The sequence below is a fragment of the Colobus angolensis genome, unplaced genomic scaffold (assembly GCF_000951035.1).
Source record: "Colobus angolensis palliatus isolate OR3802 unplaced genomic scaffold, Cang.pa_1.0 Scaffold296, whole genome shotgun sequence".
Taxonomy (NCBI): Eukaryota; Metazoa; Chordata; class Mammalia; order Primates; family Cercopithecidae; genus Colobus; species Colobus angolensis.
The window spans coordinates 1,554,699-1,566,946 of NW_012116221.1; positions in this window are offsets into that span (position 1 = coordinate 1,554,699).

Below are 12,248 nucleotides of genomic sequence, written 5' to 3' on the forward strand. Positions count from 1 at the left end.
TTGAGTAAAAGGGATAGAGGTGTAAATTTGGTAAGAAATGAGGTTGGGGGCAAGCAGACCACAAATCACAAAGGATGAGGAATTGGAGCCTCTTGTGAGAGTAAGAAGTCTTTGAAAGGTTACAGACACAGAACCAACACAACGAGACTTCTGTCCTTTTAAAGATGATTCTGGCTACAGTGTGAAACCAAAGTTGGAGAACAAGATTAAAGGTGAAAAAAAAAAAACAAAGAAAAGAAAAGAAAAATTCTCATGATGTTGTATTCCCCAGAAAAGACAATGGTGGCATGGACTCAAGAATTTGCAATTTCACAAAATTGGTAAAAATGATGACCCTCAATGCCTTTGAAATATCTCAAGAATGAGCTTGCAGGCATTCACTTTCAACTAGACCATGCTCATGTCTTTTAATGACATGGTGTCTTTGTGAAGTTGGGTTGTCAGAGGTTTCTGTGATAAGAAGAAAGTATTATACTAAAATCAGTGTGAAACAGAACATGATGGTCGGCGATGTTCCACCAGATCGCGAGCATGACCAGTTGTACAATGTCTAGCAGACACGCACATCCCATTCATCCTTAATTCTGGCTAAAAATGAAAGAAAAGTATTACTTTTTTCCAGTTTCCTTTTTTTCTTGTGGCTTCTGAGTTGTTACGGTATGAATACTTATTAAATTGTGTAGACACAACTACCTAAGAAATGAAACTGTCAGATATTTCTTCTTATCTGGGTATGCTATGGAAAAACAACAAGAAGTTAACGGTACTGTGAAAAGAGATTTGGGAACCTCTGACTTAGGGTTTTGTCAGTACTGCGTGAAATAAGGGAACATAGTTTTCGAATTTTTATTTTTAATTTTTGTGGATACATAATAGGTGTATAATTTTAACACAAGCTCTCTAGGGAAGGAAGGGAAGGCCTGAGGAGGCTTATGGAAAAAATTAAAGGAAGCTATAGACTTAAGTTTCGAAGGAGATCAAAGTGCAGTTGCAGCTGGAATACTGGAGCAAGAAAGTGAAAATATGAAGATTGTGCTCGGAGTAAGAGCTGGCTGAATTTAGATTTTAAAAGTGGAGCAGTTAGAAATGACACCATGAGAGTCATTGATTCCTTTAAGCTCAACATACGTCAAAACTAACCCATAATTCCTCTGCCCCAAACCTACTCACACCCCAGTGATCTTTCAGGAATTGCTAATATCAACCACTCAGTTGGATAAACCAGACACTGGAAAGTCAGCCTTGTCACCTTCCTCTCTTTTACTTGTCATGCCTTAGCAATGACCACATTGCAGTTACTCAGCCTCCTTGATTTATCTTGAACTAACTCACATTGATTTTCTTCCATTTCCAGTGCCCCTGGTCCAAGCTATGGAGAAGAGAAGAATCTTAAGACAAACTGAAATGAGAAAAGGTTGTGAATTAAAAAGAAAACGAAGAGAGCTCTTTAGGCTTGTAAAAAAGAGAAAACATTAAGGAGGAAGGCCAGCCCAGTATCGGTTACTGACCAAGACAGGGACGCAAAGTACCTATTGGGTTCAGGTATAAGGAGATTGCTGAGGGTGGATGGACAAGGAGTTTTCACAGGAATCGTGAGGGGAAGGAGATTCTCCTGAGCTGAGGAGTGAATTCAAAAACAAAATCAAGCACAGTGAGTCACTGGAGACGTCAAGAGTAAAAATAATTCTTACAACAAGCTTGATAGAGGTAGTAGAGTATATCTTCTCTGACAGAAGATATGCCATCAGGGAAAATTTTGACTTTTGTTTGTGTGGTTTTTTTGTTTGTTAATTTTTGTGTATCTGAAGAGGAAGGTCTTGAGTATATTTCAATCAATAAGAAAGTTAAAAGAAATGACCAGGTGTAATTTAGGAAGATAAATTCAAGAGGAGGTAGAATTGGCCAACAAGAGAAATATATCACTTGGATTATGACAGGAAGGAAAAAAATAAATAGGTATGCGTTTAAGCTGTAAATATCACGTGTTTGTCTGAAGTTTACACAGAAGTTATAAGTAATGTTCTTCAGAATGCTTATCTTTCTGTTATAACTGAGTTAGTTAATGCAGATGTTTGTGTAATATTAAATATGACACTGGCTTTTGAACTGACGTTGTTCATGTTGTTGAGATGGAGTCTCACTCTGTCGCCTAGGCTGGAGTATAGTGGCGCAATCTCAACTCACTGCAACCTCTGCCTCCCGGGTTCAAGGGATTCTCATGCCTCAGGTTCCCAAGTAGCTGGGACTACAAGCACCTGCCACCGCGCCTGGCTAATTTTGTATTTTTAGCAGAGACAGTGTTTTGCCATGTTAACCAGGCTGGTCTTGAACTCCTGATCTCAAGTGATCCACCTGCCTCAGCCTCCCAAAGTGCTGGGAAAACAGGTGTGAGCCACCGTGCCCAATATATCTTGAACCAATTAGAAATATTGATACAGATATGACCTGTTTGTTTATAGTTCTGTTATAGTATATTGTTCTTCTTATCAATAATGTTTTCTCTTACTAAACAGTCTTTCATTGTATCATTTATCTTTTCTTTAACTGTATTTTCTTTTGGAGAAGGGGAAATTTTATCATCTAGATTTTTAACTACCCTAGTGATATGTATAACTTTATATAATAAAATTATGCCTTTATTTCTTGATCTATCAACTACGCATTGTATCTATTGAGTCGTCACAATGAAACATGAGACAATTAGAACACGGAGACATCCACCCAAATTCAGCCTTCACGTTGCCTGTCAACTTGTTTTGGTCACAGCATTGTTCCTTTTCCTTCCAGATTCTAATCTTACATATTTCCATGATAAGCGTAATGTAATATTAATCTGAAAATGTGGACTCATTTTTTTATTAATAGACTTTATTTTTAAATCAGTTTTAGGTTTACCAAAAAAAAAAAAACCAAAAAAAAAAAACTGTGAAGAAATTACAGGGAGTCTCCATAGACCAAATTTACCCCATCCCAACCCACATATAGTTTCACCTATTATTAATGTCTTGCAATAGTATCATGCATGTGCTGTCTTTATTTACATTAGAATTCACTCTTTTTGTTGTCAGTTCCATGGAGTTTGACAAGTGCATGTTTTTAAGCTATAAATATCACTATTTGCCTAAAATTTACACAGAAGTTCTAAGTAATGTTATTCATAATGCTTTATTTTTCCTCTTGTTATGGAGTTAATGGGAATGTTGGTATAATATTAAACATGACACTGGCTTTTGGGCTGACTAGATATATCTAATGGTAATACTGTTATGGTGGCTTTTGGGCTGATTAGATACAGATAAAAAATCTCTAAAAACCTACAGTCATTCAATGTCAGTCTGTGACAACAGCTGCACGGTACAAGCTACCCAACCCCAAAGCCACCATTACTGTATCATGAAGAATTTTTCACTGCTCTAAAACTCCACTGTGCTCCAACAATTCATCTCTCCCCGCTTCCCCAAGAACCTGGCAACCACTGATCTTTTCACTGTTTCTAGTTTTGCCTCTTCCAGAATGTTATATAGGAATCATGCTGTATATAACCTGTTCTGATTTTAATTTAAAATTTCACTTGTCAATTGCTGGTATACAGGAAAGCAAATGACTTTTGTATATTAACTTTGTATCTTGAAATCTTTTTATGATCACTTATTAGGTCCACAAGATTTTTTTTTATTCTGCTAGATAACTTGTTCATTTCAAAGGAAATTTTATTTGTTTATTCACCATATGTTTCCCCTTTATTTTTCTTATTTTATTACAGTAGCTATGTTTTCTAGTACAGTGTTGAATAAGAGTGGTCAGAGTGGACATCCTTGTCTTGTAAACAGTCATAGGTTGAAAGCATCTGGTTTCTAACCACAAAGTATAATATTAGCACTTTTTTTAGTAAATATTATTTTGTCAAGTTGAAGGAGTTTCCTTCTATTTCCAGTTTGCTGAGAGTTTCTTTTTTTTTTTTTTAATGAATGAGTGTTGAATTATGCAGGTACTTTGCCACATCCACTGACATAATAATATAATTTTTCTTCTTTAGCCTTTTGATGCAATAGATTGTATAAATTGATTTTTGAGTGTAGAACCAGACTTGCATATTTGGAATAAATCCCACTTGGTTGCAACTGCAATTTAAAATCCTTTTATACATTGTTAGAATTAATTTGTGAATATTTTGTTAAGAATTTTTGCATTTATGTTCATGAAAGATTGTGGTTTGTATTAGTCCATCCTTGCACTGCTATAAAGAACTACCTGAGACTATGTAATTTATAAAGAAAATAAATTTAATTGACTTACAGTTGCACAGGCTGCACAGAAAGCATGGCTGGGGAGGCCTGAGGAAACTGACCATCCTGGCAGAAGGAAAAAGGGAAGAAGGTACATCCTACATGTCTGGAGCAGAAAGAAGGGACTGAAGGGGGACATGCTACACGCTTTTAAACAACCTGATCTCCTGAAAACTCACTCACTATCACTAGAACAGCAAGGGAGAAATCCACCGCATGATTCAATCACCTCCCACCAGCCCCCTCTTCCAACACTGGATTACAATTCAACATGAGATTTGGGTGGGGACAAAAATCCAAGTCACACTACTTTGCCCCTGGTCCCCCCCAAATCTCATGCCCTTCTCACATTGCAAAATATAACCATGCCTTCCAACAGTACCCCAAAGTCTTAACTCATTCCAGCATGTAACTGAAAAGCTCAAAATCTCATCTGAGACAAGTCTAGTCCCTTCTTTCTATAAGCCTGTAAAATCAAAAACAAGTTAGTTACTTCTAATAAACAATGGGGATTCAGGCATTGCATACATGTTCCCATTCCAAATGGGAGAAATTGGCCAAAAAAAAAAAAAAAAGGGCGAAGGGCTCCATGCTAGTCTAAAACCCAGCAGGTCACTCATTAAATCTGGAAGCTCCAAAATTTCTTCTTTGACTCCATGTCTCACATCCAGGGCAAGCTGATGCAAGGGGTGGGTTCCCAAGGCCTTGGGCAACTCTGCCCCTTTGGCTCTGCAGGGTACAACCTCTGCAGCTGCTTTCACAGACTGACATTGAATGACTGCAGCTTTTCCAGGCAGATGGTGCAAGCTGTCAGTTGATCTACTATTCTGGACTCTGGAGAATGGTTGCCCTGTTCTCACAGCTCCATTAGGCAGTGCCCCAATGGTGACTCTGTGTGGGGGCTCCAATCCCATATTTCCCTTTTGCACTGCCCTAACAGTCCCATATTTCCCTTTTGCACTGGAGCAGTTCTCCATGAGAGCTCCATCCTTGCAGCAGACTTCTGCCAGACACCCAGATATTTCCATGCATCCTCTGAAATCTAGATAGAAGACATGAAGCCTCAACTCTTGCCCTCTGTGCACCCACAGGCTCAATACCACATGGAAGCTACCAAGGCTTACAGCTTGCACCCTCTGGAGCAGTGGCCAAAGATATTTCTGGGTCCCTTTTGGCCACAGCTGGAGCTGGAGTGTCTGGGATGCAGGGAGCAGTGTCCCAAGGTTGCACAGGGCAGCAGGGCCCTAGGCCCAGCCCATGAAACCATTCTTTCCTCTTAGGCTTCCAGGCCTGTGATGGGAGGGAATGCTGTAAAGGTCTCTGAAATGCCTTTGTGGCATTTTCCCCAGTGTTTTGGCTCCTCACATTTGACTCCTCTTTACTTATGCAAATTTCTGCAGTTGGTGGCTTAAATTCCTCCCAAGAAAATGGGGTTTCCTTTTCTACCACATGGTCAGGCTGCAGATTTTCTAAACTTTTATATTCTTCATTCCTTTTAAATGTAAGTTCCAGTTTCAGGTACTTTATTTGCTCACACATATGACCATACACTGTTGGAAACAGCCAGATCACATCTTGAATGCTTTACTGCTTAGAAATTTCTTCTGCCAGACACTCTAAATCATCACTGTCAAGTTGAAAGTTCCACAGAGCCCTAGAGCAAGGGCTCAATGCTGCCAGTCTCTTTGCTACAGCATAGTAAGAGTGACCTTTACTTCAGTTCCCAATAAGTTCCTCATCTCCATCTGAAACCACCTCAACCTGGACTTCATTGTCTGTGTCACTATCAACGTTTTGGTCACAACAATTTAACAAGTCTCTAGAATTTTCCAAACTTTCCCTCATATTCCTGTCTTCTTCTTAGCCCTCCAAACTGTTCTAACCTCTGCCTATTAGCCAGTTTCCACGTTGCTTCCACATTTTCAGGTATCTTTATAGCAATACCCCACTCCTGGTACCAATTTTCCCACACTGTTGTTATAAAGAATGACCTGAGACTGGGTAATTTATTTTTAAAAGGTGGTTTAATTAGCTCATGATTTCACAGGCTGTACAGAAAGCGTTACTTGAGAGGCCTCAGGAAACTTATAATCATGGCAGAAAGCGAAGGTGGGGAAGGCATCTCCCAAGTGGCTGGAGTAGGAGGAAGAGAGCAAAGTGGGAGCTGCTACACACTTTTTAACAACCAGATCTTGTGAGAACTCACTCACTATAACAAGAATAGCAAGGGGGAAATCTGCTCCCATCTTCCAGTCACCTCCCAGCAGGCCCTTCTTCCAACACTGGATTACAACTGAACATGAGATTTGGGCAGGGACACAAACCCAAACTGTATCATGGTCTATAATTTCCACTTTTGTAACATTTTTGCTAGCTTTGGTATTTGATTAATGCTAGCCACATAGGAAAAGTTAAGAAGTGTTCCCTCAGATTCTGTCTTCTGGAAGGAATTGCAGACTATTGGTATGATTTGTTCCTTAAATATTTGGTAGAATCCACCATTGAAACTGCCTGAGCCCAGCACTTTCAGTTTTAGAAAGTTATTAGTTAATAATTCAAATTTGAAGTCACTATAAGCCTAATCAGATTATTTATGTTTTGATAGATATTATTTTTTCAAATACTTAATCTTTTCCTCTACGTTATCAAATTAGTGGGCTTAGAGTTCTGCCTGAAATTCCTTTATTATTTTTCTAATATCTGTTGGATCAGAATGGTCCCTTTTTCATTTCTGTTAGTAATTTGTATCTTCTTTCATTTTTTCTTAGACTGGCTGCAAGTTCATAAATTTTATTGATCTTTGCATAGAGGCAGCTTTTGGTTTTGTTGATTTTCTCTATTGATTTCTTGTTTCCAATTTTATTGATTTCTGCTCTAATTTTTACTATTTTATATCTTTTACTTTGAATTTAACTTATTCTTATTTTCTAGTTCCATAATGCATTAACTTTATCTCTAGGAATCCTTAATTTTTTGCTGCGTGAAAGCTTTACTTCTATATGGCCCAGAACAAAGCACTCACTTCTTTTGTTCTAGGTTTAAAAAGAGCAGTGATTTTTAGTATGCAATGTGTAATAGTCTCAGCAAATGATTTGGATTTGTTGCAGCCAGGATTTATTGTAAGAAAAAAAGCATTTTCTTGAAACTTTCAAATATGGACTTTAGATATCAGTAACAAAGCTTCCAGGATTAGAATACAGAGGTTAATAGTAGAGTAAAACTTTAGGAAGGTTGCCAACACAGAGAAAGGAAAAGGAGATCCCTGCTTGGGGATGGGAACACAACTTGGCAGGAAAAACGTCAGAGAGTAATGCTTCAGATTTAAGCTCCTATCTACCCTATCCTCTTCAACTTGAAGTCTGGGTGGAGGAGGGTAGAAAATATACCAAGGTAAGAGTCAGAAAGTCCTTACTGGAAAAAAATATGAGAGCATTTTAGAAGAAATGAATTAAGGAAATCGTCACTCATTTTTACGGATTACAATTTTGCAGCCCTGGATGAGTTAAATGACTGATACACACTCACAGAGAGTAGGCTGCAGAGCAGCAGATGCAATATACAATTAGCGTATGGAATTATAGATTTCGACAGGATCTTACACATAATTATTTTTCAGTGTAGCAAAAGCAGTAAAGAATCTTTACAAATTTGCCAAGTAACTGGGTCTTGCAGGAACTAACAGCGGCATCTAGGCCCAGTGTTCTTCCAGTATAATTTACTACCTGGAACTCAGCCCCTGATATCTAAACCTGTGCTCCTTCTACAGAGAAAGCAAATATTTTGTTAACTCAGTGTTTTGTGATTAGGTAAACTTAACAGATGCCACCTTCTAAAATTTTCTCCATCAAAGCGATTGCATTTATTTTAATTTCTGATTTATCACCCGGGAAGAACCAAATTCACTCATTCATCCACTCGAGGATTCATTCATATATGCACTTACCCATTTAGTAAATAACTTTCCCTGTCCACTGCATGCTCAGCACATTCTCAGCACTAAGGACACAGCATAAACAAAACTAATAAAATACCTGCCCTCATAGAGCTTATATTCCAGTATAAGGAAAAAAGGCAAACGATCAAAAAGTATGCATATAATAGGTAGTATGATGACAACTTCCATGGAAACTATGCAGGGTGAAGGAGATAACAAGCATTATGCAACATAGATGGCCATGCGGAGCCTCTCTGATCAGGTGACACTTGAACAGCAGTGTAAAAAGAGTGAGGAAGTCAATGAAAGTCTGTGGAAAGAGCATTCCAGGAAGAGCGAGCAGTCACTACAGAAGCCCTAGGTGTAGCAGGGTAGCAGTGCTTGATGTTTTAGAAAAATAGAGAAAAGCTTAGTAAATGGTGACGAAGTCTGAGGATGAGCTTACATAGGTGGCAGGGCAACTCTGAAGGAGCTGGGAATTTATTCTGAGAGAGACAAGAATCTACTGATAAACCTAGAGAAGCAGGGGACCTACGTAGAAAGCTGTTGCAGTTATTCCAATACAAAGGAATAATGGCTCAGACTTGATTTGTGGTGGCACAGAGAACAAGAAATGCACAAGTTTTGGATATATTCTGAAGATCAAGGCAGAAAATTTGTGATCAATGCCAGGTGTGACAAAGAAGGAGCACAGTCAAATAGTTTCTAAGATTGATTAACTGACTTTTTTTAGAGTAAAATAAAAATCATATGAGATCATTCTCTTGACCCAAATTTAAATTTCAAGAAACTGGAGCCTATCCTCTCTCCCCACACAATGTCAGAGAGCATCTTTTTGGAAGTTCCACCGCCCGACTTCCTTGCTTTCAATCCTCTTTCCTCAGTAAAAGCAGTAGCCACTCGAATCCTCATCTCTCCCCTGTTGTTCTTCTCCTGTAACACTTGAGAATGTAACAAGTTAGCAGAAACAGAGTTGAAGTCAGCTGAACACACATTGATCTAGGGCAATGCTCTTATTTACATTTGACTCAAACTGTGGCTTCCACATGTTAAATGCCTCTACAGTGTGGTGTACTTAGAAGAAATGACATAACTGGACCTTGAATTCTCTTACTTTCTAGCTGTTCTTTTTTTTTATCTGAAGCCAAATAATTCTTTTTAAATTCTCAAGGCGTTAGCATTACATAGAAACAATTTGACTGTAATTTTGTCTGAGCTGACATTTTATATTAACTTATATTCTTTTACTTTGAAATCTTAAAATATCACTTAAAAACAATATGCTTGCCCTTAATCTACCTAGTTGGTGGCACCTTCTCATATTTTTGCTTGGTTTATCCACCTCTATCTGCCAAAGTTCTCTAGAGGTTAATCCTCAAAAATCTCTGTCTATACTCATTCTAGAGTCCAAATAAACTAAATTTGAAATTTTAAATAGCAGCTGCATAACAATGATTCAAGAAATTTTATCTGTGGCCCAGACATCACTACTGGGTTCCTGATGTGTCTGTACAGCTCCACTTGGAATCTAAGAAGTGTCTTAACTTCTGCTCATCTGAAACTAAATTCCCAAGTTTACATCCTCAGAATTGTTCTTCCTTCACCCTCCCTTATATGTGTGATTAGCTTGGTGCAAAAGTAATTGCAGTTTTTGTCACTAATTTCAATAGTGACCTCATTCTTTCAGTTGTGAATCTGGGCTAAAAATGAGCTATATTTTTATCTCATAGCCACATCTAGTTGGTCAGCTGGCTCTAGCAGCCCTGCTTCATGTAGGTAGAGTCTGATCATTTTCTCACTCTCAGCTCTACAACCCTGGCCTCCTTTAACATCATTTAGTCTTGGGTTATTGCAATATCCATTCTGCTTTCCCCACTTCAGCTTCTGTGCCCTGCACAATAACCAGGGTAATTATTTTCAATGGTAGGAGAGACATCATTTGTGTGTTTAGAATCTGCTCATAGGCTTCCTGTATCTGCAGAAGCGGATGTCCTCACCACGGGCCACGAGGCCTTCTGGACTACACCGTGCATTCCCCCTGGCTCTAATCTCTGGGTCTTTCACTCTGGCGTCTCCTCTCTGCTCCAGCCACATTAACGCCCTTACTGGTCACAGAAATGACAAGCAGGAGCCTGCCCCAGGAGGTTTTTGGAATTTCTTTCCTCAGATATCTACAAAGCTTCTTTCCTTATTGCCTTTATTCTTAATATCACCATGTCTGGGAAACTTCTCTGAGTAACTACGTGAAACAGCAGGACTCTCCACCCCCACAGACCAGCCGGGCACTCCCTGTTCCTTTGCCTGTTTTGTTTTTCTTCATACACCTAACACCATCTACTACACCATTATTTTACTCGATTTTGTGTTCATTATCTGCCTTTTTCATTAGAAAGCAAACTGCATGAAGACTGGACTTTGCTTTGTTGTGGCTGTACTGCAGCACCTGGGATGGCGCCCGAGAAGTATCAGGTGCTCACTGGGTGGAATATCGCAAGGAAAGGCAAAACACAGTGCTGATGCCGATAGCCAGGAGCAGATAATTTAGACCAAATTCATTTTCCTAAATGCCAGAATCTATTTACAAACTAGTAGATCTAGGTAACAAGCCACATTTGGGAAATGTAAATATTTCTTTCAGTCGTTGATGGATTTTAAACTAGTCATGGTATTTTCAAAATGCACAATTCATACTGAAACCTATTGGGAAAAATATGTTATGAAGGTTTTCGAGGGTTTATGTTTGTAGTAAAATAAATTTAAGAGTGCAATCATAGCTCCTGTCTGCTGACAACTGCTGACAATATATAAATCTGTTGTAGAAATGGGCTGAAGGGTGCATTGCAGAGTATCCCCACAACATTTGATTTAAAATGATTTTTCAATAAAATGAATGCCTAAACATATTTTATTTTGACTTGTACAGTATATACATATATATATATATATATACACACACACACACACACACTTTTTTTTTTTTAATTGAGACGGAGTCTCACTCTGTTGCCCAGGCTGGAGTGCAATGGTGCAATCTCGGCTCACTGCAAGCTCCGCCTCCCGGGTTCAAGTGATTCTCCTGCCTCAGCCTGTCGAGTAGCCAGGATTACTGGCATGTGCCACCATGCCCAGCTAATTGTTATATTTTTAGTAGAGATGGAGTTTCACCAGATTGGCCGGGCTGGTCTCAAATTCCTGACCTCAGGCGATCCACCCCTCTTAGCCTCCCTAAGTGCTGGGATAACAGGCGTGAGCCATGGCGCCCGGCCAATATATTTTAAAATCTTATATCAGATGTATGTTATATCAGATGTATAGACACATACTTGTTAAACTGACTCTTATTTTAATATGTAATTAAGTAAAAACTTTAAAAAAAAAACAAAAAATTAATGCATGAGACAAGTGCTTTGAAATGGAATAAAATGAATGCTTGCTTGCCTTGATTGACATAATTCAACAGGAAACAGGAACATATTTCCACACCAAGAATGAAAATTATTAGCTCTCCTGTCTTGATTTCAGGGCTGAAACAATACGTGTAGTTGCTGATAGTAAAAGTTTTAGCACCTTCACTTCCCAATCAGAAACGTCTTGGTGGTGGATTTTGCGACCATGAAATTCACTGATACTGAAATATTGGTTCCATAGTGAAAAGAACTATACGTTTTTTGTTTTACAGTTGATTGCCTTTAAGTAAACTGGAAAATGTTAATCCAAGACTTCACTATACTTCTTTGAAGGTCTTTGGAAAACAGTCAAAACTGGTAGGGCTGCTCCCTCCCAATAGCAGCAGCTGGAGGAGGTGCAATGAACCATCCTTCTCTCCGGCTGTGCTGGAGGCAGGGGCCATGTAAGGAGCCTGAAGTGCTGTGAAGCGTGAGGAGCAGGTGGGGCCAGGCTCCCAGATGAAGGGGAGAAGCAGGAGGAATTTTATAGGTTGTCCAAAAGGCAATGCTTGATGCATATGACTTCTTCCCAGGAGCCCCTAAATCTTCAGGGGAAAAAAAATATATATATATGTATATATA